At 39.6% G+C, this 17,163-nt stretch overlaps 1 long non-coding RNA gene across 1 annotated transcript in view; it reads left to right on the top strand.

Moving 5' to 3' along the window:
- Positions 1 to 260: 260 nt before the first annotated feature.
- LOC128652995 (uncharacterized) overlaps positions 261 to 17,163 on the top strand; it is a 72,944-nt gene continuing 56,041 nt past the window's right edge. The window contains exon 1 of the long non-coding RNA XR_008401327.1: positions 261 to 313. This is a non-coding gene — a long non-coding RNA (uncharacterized LOC128652995). The remainder of the gene's footprint in view (positions 314 to 17,163) is intronic.

Here is a 17,163-nt window from a genome sequence, read left to right as displayed (position 1 = left end):
ACTTTTCTCCTGACCCTGCAAGTTAAAATCTACCTTTGGTAACTTCAGGGAATACGGTGTTACTGCTAAACACTGACCAAAGATTTCTTCAAACCTTAAGAAGTCTGAGGGAACCCAGATGAAAACAATATTTGGGCTATAAGAAGAAAGGAAAACAAAAAAAAAAGGATAACTACATCACCAGAACGGATCATCAACCCTGACCTCTGAATCAAAGAGAAGGTCAGGTGACTTATCAGAAGCACCAGGAACAAACAGTCTGTGAATCCATCACAGTGAAGAATATCAGCGGTTGCAACCAGGACAGATTAAGGTACCTCTACACTAATTTGCACTACGTTTTTTAAAACACGCAAACTGAACTTTAAAGACATCAAGGTATTCATCTGTTAAATTAACCAATTCCATTAACCACGATTGCTTTGGCACCTAAATCAGAATATTGGCTGTTTTTTGCCTTTTTAACTATCCAGCACACCTGAGCCAATTATATGTCCAAGGAAAGTAACTGTGTAACTTTATAACTGTATTTGTTACTGAAGAACTGTAAAGCTGTTAGGACTGATACATTTGTGCCTTTTAAATATTCAATTCACCATTTATCTTAGAAATTTGTTGCTTGCCATATGTTATCTATAGAATTAATTCCTTTATACCTGGAATTCTAGGATTATATGGTTCTAGTCTGTTTTTATAAGTGTTGTATAAGGGAGACGTCCCTTTATTAATTAGGAAAAGCATTTGCTGTTGTTTTTATGTGTTATAAGAATTTTTAAATAAACTAGATTGTATAAAACATAAATTAGATTGGTATCATCATTTCCTAGCTTTTTTTAGCGCTGCTAAATAAACCCCATTTTTTCTTCTTATCCACCATTTAGTTCTCTTTGAGGGAAGAACTTTTTTAGCAGCAGGAATCCACCTTTAGGCGCTCCTATCACAGTACACGCAAATCTATGCTCCCACATACTTTTTTTTTAATATTTTATTTATGACCAACAAAGGGAACACAAAAAGCGTACATGTCATTATGCCACGCAGGGCGAGAAAAGAAAAGTTCTGCAAGAACACAACATTACAATATAGTTTGAGTAAACAATGTTAGCATGAACTCTATGTACTCTAATCCTAAAATTCAAAACACTTCAAACTGGTGATATATCAGTATATACATCTTAGATAATGTGTACATAGTTATTCCGCACAAGGCGAGCGTAGGTAAATATTTCAATATCATAGAATTGCAATGTGTTTTGAGTATAAGAAACCAGAATTTGAAATGTGCCAAACAGATACTTGTTATACACATTTTATGTAACCTCATTGTTGGGTTTTTATAATTAAGACAAGACAACCAAACAAATAACAAAAATAAAAAAAAACACAAAAAAAAACAAAACAAACCCAGAACTATAAACCTAACCTTAACAGTTATAGCTCTTAAGATTTCCTTAGCCTAACAATACTGAGGTTCCGAGGTTATCAAAAAATAAGACAACAATGTTGTGACACTATCAAATACAAACTAGACCAATTAAGGTATATAGCCTCTTTTGGTCGGGTCCCGCTTTTGAAACTTTTATGAGTGGCCAGAAAAGGATATAAGTTATTAAAGATATGAGCTGCTTACTATGAGTTCTTGACCAAATAAAGCCAAAAGGCAACCCCCTATATTAGACATTAAGAATTCTGGTTATCCAATTAAAGCTTGACTGCCCAATGCCAGTGTACCTGTGTGTAAGAAGCATAAACCCAATATCATAAGATATTGACTACGAGCTAGATCCCTCATTATAAAGTGATACAGGGTTGATACATAAGGGGCACAATTTACAGTAGGGTATAAGAGGTTGGTACACATATTGTGGTGAGTAATAGCGAGAAATAATAACTTTCAAAGATAGACAGTATCTATTAAAAATTTGTAAGGTGTATATCTATGCACTCTCAATAATTTGTGCTCGCATTCTATTGGCTGATCGGAACAGCTCGCATTCTATTGGCTGATTTTTCCAGCTTACCGCTACCGTAAGCAACACTGGTATTGAGGGTTGAAGTGGAGCTAAATTAGGTTCAACGCACCCTTTTTTTAGCCTAACGCAGCCCCTCAGACAACTCTAAATACCAGCGTTGTTTCAAGGGTGCTCTGGGAAAAAAAGCAGCGTTAGCTACGCGGGTTTTTACCAACAAAACTCTAAATCTAGGCGTTAGTGTCTCTCCTCTTTATTTAGCAGGATTATCTAGTCAGATATAATATATGTAGAGAAACATTGATCTACAATCCCTAAAATTATAATATATAAATAAGGGCAGATATTTTTTCCTTGGATCCTATACTTTGGGACCTTCTATATATCCTATGTCCTATATGAAATCACCTAACATTTAGCTTCTTTCTTAGGGAGCCCAGACTAATGTATAAACATTCTGATGCCTGAGAAGGTTAAAATTATTAAATACAAAATAGTCCTCCTATCCTGCAAGATATCCCTAAAATAAGCGAGATAGTCCCGCAGTGTACCTTGTAAGGTGGTGTATTTGACATATGCTTCTCTAGTGGAATAAAACTGTGAGATGGTTTTGAGGTAGCAGAAGTAATATCTATGAATAGTTGATGTTACATTCCATAATGGATCCCTTTACATTTTTTGCACATTGCAGATTCAGGGCTTTATTTTAATTAAGCAAGATCTCCTTACACTATATCTTAAAAGTTGATACTAAGATATGTTCATTTTATTTGCACTGTGTAGATGCGTATTTATATTCATAGTTGATGCATACCAATAGCATTGTTGATGTTGTTTTCAAAATATCTATACTAAAGCAAAAATGAGGTTATTCAGTTGAGATCCAAAAGTGGTCTCCTTTGTTGGTTTTTACCTCCAATAACTACTTCACTGAAAGTTGAGGTCCAAAACTGGCTTCATATAATATTTTGGAGGTATATAAAAGATTTGGTATGCTACCTATATATTGCACCCTGTTCCTTTGTACCTTTCTATGGAATGCATATAACCAACCACAATATTGTATCTAATGATGTCTTCATTCCAATTTGTTTATGGTGTCATTGTATTGTATATTCTATGTATACCTTATGTTAATCCTTATATAAAATAAAATGTTTAAAAAATAAAAAATAAATAAAAAAAATGGAAACACTAAAAACACAAGAAAACTGCTGGATAATGATATTTTCGTGCTTGGGTCAAATAGACCCTAGAGTGGATGAGGGTACTATCCCTTTAAATGGCCTAGGATGTCGGTATTAATCCATGGTCAGTTAATAAATCAATATACTCTTACCTCCATAACGTGGTTTCTAATAACTGCTGCAGCTTATAATATGTAGCCCAGTGCTTTCCAAACTTTTCATGTCGGTGACACTTTTTAGATCTACATCATATCGAGACACAATAATTTGGTTGTACCAGCAAACAGGAGGTTAAACTAACTTGTTTTAAGAGATAAGGACACATACATAAATTATAAAATAACTAAATGTATTTACAAGTAACAGTATGTACTGTATGTGCAAGAATTAAAAAAAAGTTTAATAACACCAATAGCTACCTACTATTTTAATGGGATGTATGAGGTTGATGGGATGAACACAGTTTCTGAATATTTGGTGGAATATTAGATAAAGACACTCGCATTTCATCATCAAACATTTTTAAGCTTCCACTTCCTATCCATATATCAAGAGCAGGAGCAGCAATGCACTACTGGGAGCTAGCTGCAATAAAAACCAATTTGACTTCTGACTTCAGCTCAGCGTTTAAGCTGCCGCCCTCTGCGAGTCCAACTGACTACTGCCCGCACTGCAAACACTCTTACCTTTAGTCTGTTTTCTAGATCTTTACTAAACAACATAGTTGCTTGAAAGGGCAAGTCAAGAATGTTAAATGTAGAGCTATTTCATGGTGCCTTAACCATATAGCTCTTCTGACCAAGCTAGTATTAAACATTGTTCTGGTATTCAATTTCAGTATTTCTGTTGCTGCAGTTACTCAGAATAGCACTACTTTGTTCAAATATTTGAAAAAGGCACAATAGTTTGAACTTCTTCCAATTCAACAACATAATTTAATAAATCTGAGGATCTGTCAGCTGTGACTTTGTTTGATTGTATTTGGATCTCAATAGGGGGTTCACAATTACTAATTAGATCATTCCCATAAGAAATCCTAATAGTAAATGTACCAATGAGTAGCTACAGTGCAGTGTGTAGCCAGTGTAATTCCAATCTGTTAATGTTAAGTTTCATGTAGGCAGAGTCCCACTATATTAGTATATGAACTCAAAACAAACAGATACTGCACTTAAAGGGCCATAATACCCAAATGTTTTAACACTTGAAAGGGATGCAGTATAGCTGTAAAAAGCTGACTAGAATATATCACCTGAACATCTCTATGTAAAAAAGAAAGATATTTTACCTCAAAAGTTCGTCAGTAACCACATCCCATTGTAAAGGATTTCTAAGCAGCATATTAGTATGTCTGTCCTGGGACAGCTGAAAGGATGAGCCTCGTGCACTCTCATCTTATTTCACCAATCAGGTAAAGGAAGTTTACTATGAATTCTCATGAGAGTTAAGTCAAATCTCATGAGATCACAGTAAAAGAGTTCATGACCTCAGCAATGCTGATGCTGATTGGTTGCTGTTCATTTCTTGATTTATTTTTTATTTTTTTCCCTGCAGCTGGGAGCAGCTGAGTTTAACTTTTTGTTAAATTGTAAGGTAAAATATCTTCCTTTTTACATAGAGATACTCAGGTGATATTTTCCTGTCAGCTTTTTACAGTTATACTGCATCAGTTTCAAGTGATTTAGCATATGAGTATTATGTCCCTTTAACTTGTTGCGGTAGGAAATTAATTCTGAATGTTGATTCAGCGAATGCAGACTTTGTTTTAATCAACAGAGCAGCAGTCTGCTGGCTTGATGGTAGTTCTTTCCTTACTGATCCCAATAAGGCAGCAAAACATAGAGGAAAGTTAACAGCTGATTGTAGGTGAGAAAAAGAGAATACATTAGAGTTCAATTCACCTAAAATTAATAGAACACTACAGTTTGTAGAATTATCAAGCACTGAGTGTTTGGTTAGCAGGTTCTTTTTAAAGGAAGGGCTGATGATGTGTGAAAGCATCATGGTACTAAAGATAGTTGATTCTAAAAGTAGCAGGTACAGTATATATATAACAGGATCTAATACCTTGCTTTAGTGACAGGATTTTTTTTTAAAGGTATCACATGGGCCTAGGCGGAAGTCCCTTACCTGCTCCTTGATGCCAGCTTCACCCTCTGCTGTCCATGCTTCAGGGTCGGAGTTCTGGCCTCTCTTTCTGTTGCTGCAAGTATGTACAAAGAGTGTGTTGTAGTAGCTGGCTTTATGGAGTTAGGTAACACTCCACCTCCAGGAAGAGGTCATACTTGTGAACAGCAAATCCCTATAAAAGTCGTGAGCATGCTCAGTCCAGTTCTCAGTTAAAATGAAGCTTTAGCTAAGGTTACCTGGCATTCTCCTCATGTTCCTGACTCAAAGCTTGCTGTTGTTCCTGTTCCTGCTACTGCTTCAGCCCTGTACACATTCTGCATGGTCCTTCCCTGCTGCCAACATCATTGGATTTCCCGGTTACTTAGACTTGGGTATGTTTATCCGCTGCCTTCCCTGACCTTGGGCAGTCTGACCTCCCTGTTGCCTGTGCATGTTGTACTCTTTGCTTGGACTTTATTTTATTATTAAAGCCCCATGCCACCACAGACCTCCTAAGATCTGATCCTCACCTACACGTTCCCCTAGAGTTCATGCTTGTAAGGGTGTGCTGTCTCACTGATATTGAGTTCCAGATCAGCTTACCAGGTCAGTGACATAAAAACCAAGCCACTATGGAACCCACAGAGACAGCTTAAATGCTCACAGCCCTTACCCAGCAAGTGGCAGCCTTGGCACAATCCGTGCAGGAACTTCAAATCAGTTAAGCTGCTTTACTACAGTGTGAAAGATAATGTGCTGAAGCAGTTTCATTGCCCCCTTCACCTCCAGTCCCAGATACAGTAATAACAGTTTTCACGAGTTGTTAGGATCTGGACCTCAACTACAGAACCTACTTGATAGTAGTATATGTGTGAATGTATCACTATATCCGGTATCACTCTATATTCAGAAAATACTCTAGTGAGTTAATAAGTAGCAGATACAACTCTTCCCAATTGTATCTCTTTGAGGAAACTATTGTTGCTAGTTACCGTCAATAACTTTAGCAGGTGCAAGTAAAATCGGTATATGGAAGAGTTCTTCCTAACTAAGTACTTTAAATAGCTATTTCCCCCTCTTTTTATGAGACTGGATGAGGCTCTGATGACACACAAATTTAGTCTAATTGGAACGATCCGAAGGTATCACACAGGACTATTCGTCATCTAGGTTGTCCCCGGTATAGCTCTCTCCTTCCTGTGAGAAGTAAACTGAAGCAAGATTACGTCACTGCCTCAGTGCGGTCAGCTGACACTGTAGCGAGTGGCTGCAACGTCCTCGGTCAGACGGACCGCTGTGGACCGAACACAGCTCTAGGTAAAGAGAGGTAAACTGTAGAAGGCTTAGTGAGCTGACAAGTAAGTTCCAGGAGGTTGTGAGCAGGGACGGCTTAGCGAGGTGAGGTATGAGTCCTCTCACTGATCTCCTCGATCAGAACAGGCTGATTAGGCAGGGAGAGTAAATGCAAATAAACGGAGTTTGAATTCAATTCCAGTTTCCCCAGCAGATCGTTATAGTAACTGTGGAGGTACAATGAAACTTAGGTGAATGGAACAGGTTGAACCTGTATTTGTAATCCAAGAGATTGAGAATATCAGCACAGTGAAATACAGCTCAGCTCTATTAGCAGCACACTAACAAATTACTAAGCACTTGTCTGCAGCTGAGCAGATCCTTATAAAGGTGTTGGGGGGGGGGAGCCAGGCAGAACCTGTCAGCACAGGTTAACCCTTACATGACCCCCCCTTCAAGCAAGCCGTTCCACAGCTTGCAGACGGAGCTGATCGGAGTAGCGACAATGGAACAAAGCCACCAACCTGGGTGCATGGATGTTAATAGAGGGTTGCCACGTATCATCCTGACTGGAATACCCTTTCCAATGTACGAGATACTGTAACTCGCCCTTCTGATATCTGGAATCCAACAGTCCCTGTACCTCATATTCATTAGGGAGGTCCTCTATGGGAGTCGGTGGCAAGACGATAGCGGAGTCCCTCATGTGTCTAGCTGGTTTTAACAAAGAGCCATGGAGCGCTGGGTGTATCTGCAAACTAGGAGGTAACTCAAGTGTTACTGCATTGTTGTTGACTACCTTTGTTATGGGAAAAGGTCCAATGAATTTCCTTGCCAACTTCTTACTTGGTATATGTAATCTGAGGTTTTTCATTGACAGCCAAACATGTCACCTACAGCATAGTTAGGAGGTGGTTGTCTTCTTTGGTCATAATATCTCTTCTGGGTCGCTTGAGCTTGGGTGATGTTATCATGGAGAATTCTGAAAGTTTCCAGTAGTGTGTTGGTCAACTGATCAACTTGTGGGGAGTTGGAAACAACTCCTGGAGCTATTGAAAAGGACAGTGGAATACATGGTTAGCTTAGAAAGGTGACATTTTAGTTGTAGAATTTGTTGCGTCATTGTAGGCATATTCTGCCAGAGGTAGAAACTGTACCCAATCATTCTGATGTTGTGAACAATAGCAACAGAGGTATTGTTCCAGCCACAGTTTCCTTCGTTCTACCTGAACGTTAGTTTGTGTATGGTAAGATGTGGAAAACCGATGATCTATTTGTAACATTTTGCAAAGATGTCTCCAGAAATTGGACGTAAACTGAGTCCCTCTGTCTGAGAAAAATGTTGGGGGAATGCCGTGAACCCTGACTATATGTTTTATGAATAAATCAGCCGTCTCAGAAGACGTAGGAAGCTTGTGATAAGGGATGAAGTGTGCCATCTTCGTTAGGTGATTGATCACTATTAATATAGTTTTTTGTGAGTTTGACACTGGTAGATCCACAATAAAATCCAGCCCAACATGTTGCCAGGGCTTTTCAGGTATATTTAAAGGCATGAGCAGTCCGAAAGGATTTTTATTCTCAGTTTTACACGTTGTACAAATGGGACAACTTTGTATATAGTCCTCTACAGAGGTTTTTAATCCTGACTACCAAAACTCTCTTGCTATCTTTTCCATAGTACGTCTTACTCCTTGGTGACCCGATAGAGGGGAGTCATAATAAAGATGTAGCATTTGTGGTCTATGGCTTGTTGGGATGTACAACTTGTCTTTGTAGTAGTATAAGCCATTGGCTCTGAGTACAATTTCTTTGTGGGGGAGATTGCTATCTTTTTTCATAGCGTTCTCTATCTCTGTAGTGAGATTTGTTGTTACTCCCAAAAACCGTTCAACAGCTATTATGCTTTGTTGTATAACCGGGTCTGTAGATCTCGGTTCTTTGCGTGACAATGCATCCGCCTTACCATTTTTATTTGCTGGTCTATAGATGATGTTAAAGTTAAACCTAGCAAAGTAAAGACTCCATCTGACCTGTCTAGAGGATAGCGTCTTCTTTTTCTGGAGGTACTCCAAATATTTGTGGTCAGTATAGATAACAACTGGTATTTCTGTGCCCTCCAGAAGATGTCTCCAGTGCTCCAAAGACAGTTTTATCGATAAGAGTTCTTTGTCACCTATTGGATAATTCCTCTCTGCTGAAGACATGATTTTAGAGTAGTAAGCAACTGAATGAAGCGGTGTGGCTGGTGTTTCACGTTGTGAGAGTATTGCACCTATGATAAAGTCGGAGGAATCAACTTCCAAGATAAATTGTATACTAGGGTTGGGGAAACGAAGTATTGGGGCTGTAGTGAACCGTCTTTTTAACTCATTAAAGGCGTTGTTCGCATCGGTGTTCCAGAGGAAACGTACAGAGCCAGAGAGCATGGAAAGTGGTCTTGCGATCTTAGAGAAGTTCTTAATGAATTTACGATAGTAATTTGCAAAGCCTAGAAATTGTTGCAGTTCCTTTTTTGATGAAGGTTGTGCCCATTCCAGTACAGTCTGCAACTTATTCTGTTCCATCTGTATTCCAGTTGGCTGATGTGATAACCTAAAAATTAGATTTTGTCGGTGTGGAAAACACATTTCTCGGGTTTTTGGTATAGTTGGTGAGTTCTGAGACGGGAGAGAACCCATCATACATGTCTGATGTGTTCTGGAAGGTCCTTGGAATAAATCAGAATATCATCAAGGTATATCACAATACACACATCAAGAAGATCCCTGAATATATCATTGATGAAGTATTGGAAGGTTGCTGGGGCATTGCAAAGCCCAAACGGCATTACAAGGTATTCGTAAAGACCGTATCTTGTCCGGAAAGCGGTGAGTCATTCATCCCCCTCCCTAATACGTACGAGGTTATACGCTCCACGTAGATCGAGTTTAGTGAAGATTGTTGCCTGATGCAGCCTTTCTATGAGTTCTGGTATTAGTGGTAGAGGATACCTGTTTTTGACTGTTTTCTTATTGAGTTCCCTGTAATCTATGATAGGGCATATACTTGAGTCTTTATTCCTGACAAAGAAAATTCCTGCACCAGCAGGTGAAGTGGAAGGTCTTATGAATCATTTACGTAAGTTTTCATCAAGGTACGTCTTTAGGTATTCTAACTAAGGTTAACTCAAGGGGTACAGATGACCATAAGGTACTGCTGCACCGGGTTGTAGATCAATGGGGCAGTCATAGATGTGATAAGGAGGTAGTGACTCAGCCTCCTTCTTGCTGAATACATCAGCGAAATCCGAATATTCCACAGGGAGTGAGGGTTCTGGGTTGTTCAGTTGTAGAATATGCTCTTGATGAGGATAACAGGTCTTCTTACAGAATGTAGATGAGAGTTCTACAGACAAGTCCTTCCAATTTATGAAGGGTTGATGTAGTTGGAGCCAGCTCAACCCTAGTACTATTGGAAACAGCGGTGAGGGGAGAACATCAAATGTCAGAAACTCGGTATGACCTGATGGTATTTGTACAAGTAGGGGCACTGTTTAATGTGTGATGGGTCCTGCTAAAATGTTAGAACCATCAATAACATGAATGGACACTGATTGTTGCTTACACACCAAAGGAATTTTATTAATGTTAAATACATCTTTATCTATATAGTTGCCGTAGGCTCCGGAGTCCAATATGGCGTCAATAGTCAGTCTGCTTTGGTCCCACTGTAAAAGTAGAGAGATATCGCAATAAGTGGGTTTACTCTGTAGGGGATAAGCATTGTGTATGTGATTACACTTACTTCTTTTTGTCTTTTGCAGTACTGGGCATTCCCTCACATTATGGTTTGGGTTAGCACAGTACATACAGAGTAACTGTGTTCTCCTTCGGTTCCGTTCCTCTGTAGAGAGGGGTCCTCGGATTACCCCTATGTCCATTGGTTCAGTAGTATTCCTATTGATGGGAACAGGGCGGTTGTAACTGGGAGCTCTGGTAGTGACATCTGGTGCACTCCGTTCTGACTTTCTCTCATGAAGTCTACTATCTATTTGAATTGTAAGCTTCATGAGGCTTTCAAGAGAGTCCGATAGGTCTATACGGGCCAACTCATCTTTTATGGAATCTGATAGGCCAATTCTATACTGGTTCTTGAGTGCTATTGCATTTCATTGAGAATCTGTAGAGTATTGTTTAAACTCTGTGATGTAGTCTTTCACCTGGCGGCGACCTTGTTTCAGACTCCTCATGCTAGATTCAGCAGTTAGTTGGAGGTTGGAGTCTTGATAGAGCTCATCCATTGTAGTGAGGAAGTGGGCTAAGGAAGATAGTATAGGATCATTGTTTTCATATAACGTGTCCGCCCATACCCTGGGTTCACCTCTGAGAAATGATATCAATGTCAGCACTTTGATTTAACTGTGCTGTATGTTTTAGGCTTCAATTGGAATAGTAAATTACATGAATTCTTGAAATGCCTATAAATCTTTTGGTTGCCTTAAAAGGTGTCAGGTAAAGATACCTATGGTTCAGGTGATGTTTCTGGTAGTATTGTTTTGGGTGTCAGAGAATCCCTAATGATGTTGCGTAGAGTTTGATTCTCTACTTGTAGCTCCCTGAGGCCTTGGGCGAGTTGGTCCAACCTTTGTGAGAGATTATATACCACTTGTGGAAGTTCTGCTGGGTCCATCTTAGGTGGCTTAGTAATATGTCACGGGTTGTTTAGGATCTGGACCTCAACTGCAGAACTTACTAGATAGTAGTATATGTGTGAATGTATAACTATATCCGGTATCACTCTATATTCAGAGAAATACCCCAAGGACTCTAGTGAGTTAATAAGTAGCAGATACAACTCTTCCCAATTGTATCTCTTTGAATAAACTATTGTTGCTAGTTACCGTCAATAACTTTAGCAGGTGCAAGTAAAATGGGTATATGGAAGAGTTCTTCCTAACTAACGGCTAGATTTAGAGTTTTGTCGGTAACGACCCGCGTATCTAACGCTGGCTTTTTTCTGGCCGCACCTTTAAAATAACTCTGGTATTGAGAGTCCACAGAATGGCTGCGTTAGGCTCCAAAAAAGGAGCGTAGAGCATATTTAACGCAACTGCAACTCTCGATACCAGAGTTGCTTACGGACGCGGCCAGCCTCAAAAACGTGCTTGTGCACGATTCCCCCATAGGAAACAATGGGGCTGTTTGAGCTGAAAAAAAACCTAACACCTGCAAAAAAGCCGCGTTCAGCTCCTAACGCAGCCCCATTGTTTGCTATGCGGAAACACTTCCTACGTCTGCACCTAACACTCTAACATGTACCCCGAGTCTAAACACCCCTAACCTTACACTTATTAACCCCTATTCTGCCGCCCCCGCTATCGCTGACCCCAGTATATTATTTTTAACCCCTAATCTGCCGCTCCGTAAACCGTCGCTACTTACATTATCCCTATGTACCCCTAATCTGCTGCCCCTAACACCGCCGACCCCTATATTATATTTATTAACCCCTAATCTGCCCCCACAACGTCGCCCCTAATCTGCCGACCGGACCGCACCGCTATCATTATAAAGTTATTAACCCCTAATCCGCCTCACTAACCCTATAATAAATAGTATTAACCCCTAATCTGCCCTCCCTAACATCACCGACACCTAACTTCAATTATTAACCCCTAATCTGCCGACTGGAGCTCACTGCTATTCTAATAAATGTATTAACCCCTAAAGCTAAGTCTAACCCTAACACTAACACCCCCCTAAATTAAATATAATTTTAATCTAACGAAATTAATTAACTCTTATTAAATAAATTATTCCTATTTAAAGCTAAATACTTACCTGTAAAATAAATCCTAATATAGCTACAATATAAATTATATTTATATTATAGCTATTTTAGGATTATTATTTATTTTACAGGTAACTTTGTATTTATTTTAACCAGGTACAATAGCTATTAAATAGTTAAGAACTATTTAATAGCTAAAATAGTTAAAATAATTACAAATTTACCTGTAAAATAAATCCTAACCTAAGTTACAATTAAACCTAACACTACACTATCAATAAATTAATTAAATAAAATACCTATAATTATCTACAATTAAACCTAACACTACACTATCAATAAATAAATTAAATACAAATAAATACACTAACTAAAGTACAAAAAATAAAAAAAGAACTAAGTTACAAAAAATAAAAAAAGAACTAAGTTACAAAAAATAAAAAAATATTTACAAACATTAGAAATATATTACAACAATTTTAAACTAATTACACCTACTCTAAGCCCCCTAATAAAATAACAAAGCCCCCCAAAATAAAAAAATGCCCTACCCTATTCTAAATTACTAAAGTTCAAAGCTCTTTTACCTTACCAGCCCTGAACAGGGCCCTTTGCGGGGCATGCCCCAAGAAATTCAGCTCTTTTGCCTGTAAAAAAAAACATACAATACCCCCCCCCAACATTACAACCCACCACCCACATACCCCTAATCTAACCCAAACCCCCCTTAAATAAACCTAACACTAAGCCCCTGAAGATCTCCCTACCTTGAGTCGTCTTCACCCAGCCAAGTCAAATTCTTCATCCAAGCGGAGCAAGAAGAGGTCCTCCATCCGGTAGAAGTCTTCATCCAAGTGGGGCAGAAGAGGTCTTCCATCCGATTGAAGTCTTCATCCAAGAAGCATCTTCTATCGTCATCCATCTGGAGCGGAGCGGCAGCATCCTGAAGACCTCCGACGCGGAACATCCATCCTGGCCGACGACTGAATGACGAATGACGGTTCCTTTAAATGACGCCATCCAAGATGGCGTCCCTCGAATTCCGATTGGCTGATAGGATTCTATCAGCCAATCGTAATTAAGGTAGGAAAAATCTGATTGGCTGATTGAATCAGCCAATCAGATTGAGCTCGCAATCAGCCAATCAGAATATTCCTACCTTAATTCCGATTGGCTGATAGAATCCTATCAGCCAATCGGAATTCGAGGGACGCCATCTTGGATGACGTCATTTAAAGGAACCGTCATTCGTCGTTCAGTCGTCGGCCAGGATGGATGTTCCGCGTCGGAGGTCTTCAGGATGCTGCCGCTCCGCTCCGGATGGATGACGATAGAAGATGCCTCTTGGATGAAGACTTCAATCGGATGGAAGACCTCTTCTGCCCCGCTTGGATGAAGACTTCTACCGGATGGAGGACCTCTTCTTGCTCCGCTTGGATGAAGAATTTGGCTCGGCTGGGTGAAGACGACTCAAGGTAGGGAGATCTTCAGGGGCTTAGTGTTAGGTTTATTTAAGGGGGGTTTGGGTTAGATTAGGGGTATGTAGGTGGTGGGTTGTAATGTTGGGGGGGGGGTATTGTATGTTTTTTTTTACAGGCAAAAGAGCTGAACTTCTTGGGGCATGCCCCGCAAAGGGCCCTGTTCAGGGCTGGTAAGGTAAAAGAGCTTTGAACTTTAGTAATTTAGAATAGGGTAGGGCATTTTTTTATTTTGGGGGGCTTTGTTATTTTATTAGGGGGCTTAGAGTAGTTTTTATTTTTTGTACTTTAGTTAGTTTATTTAATTGTATTTATTTGTAGGTATTTGTATGTAATTAATTTATTGATAGTGTAGTGTAAGGTTTAATTGTAGATAATTGTAGGTATTTTATTTAATTAATTTATTGATAGTGTAGTGTTTAATTGTAACTTAGGTTAGGATTTATTTTACAGGTAAATTTGTAATTATTTTAACTATTTTAGCTATTAAATAGTTCTTAACTATTTAATAGCTATTGTACCTGGTTAAAATAAATACAAAGTTGCCCGTAAAATAAATATTAATCCTAAAATAGCTATAATATAAATATAATTTATATTGTAGCTATATTAGGATTTATTTTACAGGTAAGTATTTAGCTTTAAATAGGAATAATTTATTTAATAAGAGTTAATTAATTTTGTTAGATTAAAATTATATTTAATTTAGGGGGGTGTTAGTGTTAGGGTTAGACTTAGCTTTAGGGGTTAATACATTTATTAGAATAGCAGTGAGCTCCAGTCGGCAGATTAGGGGTTAATAATTGAAGTTAGGTGTCGGCGATGTTAGGGAGGGCAGATTAGGGGTTAATACTATTTATTATAGGGTTAGTGAGGTGGATTAGGGGTTAATAACTTTATTATAGTAGCGGTGCGGTCCGCTCAGCAGATTAGGGGTTAATAAGTGTAGGCAGGTGGAGGCGACGTTGAGGGGGGCAGATTAGGGGTTAATAAATATAATATAGGGGTCGGCGGTGTTAGGGGCAGCAGATTAGGGGTACATAGCTATAATGTAGGTGGCGGCTCTTTGCGGTCGGCAGATTCGGGGTTAATTATTGTAGGTAGCTGGCTGCGACGTTGTGGGGGGCAGGTTAGGGGTTAATAAATATAATATAGGGGTCGGCGGTGTTAGGGGCAGCAGATTAGGGGTACATAAGTATAACGTAGGTGGCTGTCGGCAGATTGGGGGTTAAAAAAATATAATCGAGTGTCGGCGATGTGGGGGGGCCTCGGTTTAGGGGTACATAGGTAGTTTATGGGTGTTAGTGTACTTTAGAGCACAGTAGTTAAGAGCTTTATGAACCGGCGTTAGCCCAGAAAGCTCTTAACTACTGACTTTTTTCTGCGGCTGGAGTTTTGTCGTTAGAATTCTAACGCTCACTTCAGACACGACTCTAAATACCGGAGTTAGAAAGATCCCATTGAAAAGATAGGATACGCAATTTACGTAAGGGGATCTGCGGTATGGAAAAGTCGCGGCTGAAAAGTGAGCGTTAGACCCTTTTTTGACTGGCTCCAAATACCGGCGGTAGCCTAAAACCAGCGTTAGGAGCCTCTAACGCTGGTTTTCACGGCTACCGCCAAACTCCAAATCTAGGCCTTAGTACTTTAAATAGCTATTTCCCCCTCTTTTTATGAGACAGGATGAGGCTCTGATGACACACAAATTTAGTCTAATTGGAACAATCCGAAGCTATCATACAGGACTATTCGTCATCCAGATTGTCCCCGGTATAGCTCTCTCCTTCCTACCTTACTGAGAGCCGCGTCTGCGGCAAGGCTGTGAGAAGTAAACTGAAGCAAGATTACGTCACCGCCTCAGTGTGGTCAGCTGACACTGTAGTGAGCGGCTGCAACTTCCGCGGTCAGACAGACCGCTGCGGACCGAACACAGCTCTAGGTAAAGAGAGGTAAACTGTAGAAGGCTTAGTAAGCAGACAAGAAAGTTCCAGGAGGTTGTGAGCAGGCATGGCTTAGGGAGGTGAGGTATGAGTCCCCAGCAGATTGTTATAGTAACTGTGGAGGTATGATCAAAGTGAAATACAGCTCAGCTCTATTAGCAGCACACTAACAATATACTAAGCACTTGTCTGCAGCTGAGCAGATCCTTATAAAGGTGTTGGGGGTGGAGCCAGGCAGAACCTGTCAGCACAGGTTAACCCTTACACAGTTCCTCCCCTGTCAGCCTCCATCTCAAAACCCACTATTGCTTTGCCTGAAAATGTTTCTGGTTTTAGATCTGCATATCGTACATTTGTCATGGGCTGTGAACTGATGTTTTCTCTTAAACCACGTAGAAACTCCACAGACTTTATTAAAGTCAAAGCAGCCATCTCTCTGTTATTGTCAACCTAAAAACTGGGCCCACCAATTGTTTCATGCCAACAGTACTGTTCTATACTTTTGGGAATCCTTAGTTCTGTCTGTGAATACCATTTATGATGACCAGCTGCACTCCTCTGCTGCTAGTGACACTCTTCGCACCCTCAAGCAAGGCAGTCATCCTGTGGAAGTGTACATCACTGAGTTCCATGAAATAGCATCTGACACAAGACTCAGTAAAATTGGACTCATTGACCAGTTCCACATTGGGTTATCTGAAGCCCTTTCAAATTAGCTTGTGCAGATAGGAATCCCAGCCTCCCTGGAAGAGTTGATCTTGTTAGACGCTCAGCTTGATCGACGATTCCTAGAGAAGAGGCAAGTAAGGACTTTGTCTTTACTGTGGAGAGGCTGGTCATATGCTGAGGACATGTCCTGCCCATCCTGCACCTTTACCTGATAAGGGAGTTACCTCTCTTCTGTTTCTGAATACTTCACCTACTCCAATTGAACTGTTACCTGGGGCCCTAATTCTTTATGGTCATATCTATGCCTTGGCTGAACCTGTGCTCCAACATTTGACAGAATATAGTGAAGAAAACCTAGAAAAGAGATTTAGTCGCCTAATGGAACTACTACTTTAATATATATGGAAATACCCATGTGTAGATTTGTGTTTTCATATCATTGCACTAATTTTATAATGCAATACTGACGTCTTGGGTGTTGGTGCTGTGTACTTATTTCTATACAACACAGAGTTTTATCAGTGCTAGACTGATGTTTGTGTACAACTCAAAGCACTCATTTTCCTTAATGGCTTATACTAGAACAAGATTACTTTGGCAGATATAATTTAAAATATATATTTTATTAGACAAATTAAAAATGGAAACACTAAAAACTGCTGGATAATGATATTTTCGTGCTTGGGTCAAATAGAACCTAGAGTGGATGAGGGTACTATCCCTTTAAATGGCCTAGGATGTCGGT

This window comes from Bombina bombina, chromosome 3 (genome assembly GCF_027579735.1).
Source record: "Bombina bombina isolate aBomBom1 chromosome 3, aBomBom1.pri, whole genome shotgun sequence".
Taxonomy (NCBI): Eukaryota; Metazoa; Chordata; class Amphibia; order Anura; family Bombinatoridae; genus Bombina; species Bombina bombina.
Note: the sequence above shows the minus strand (reverse complement) of the source record. Positions and strands in the feature narration are given on the sequence as shown.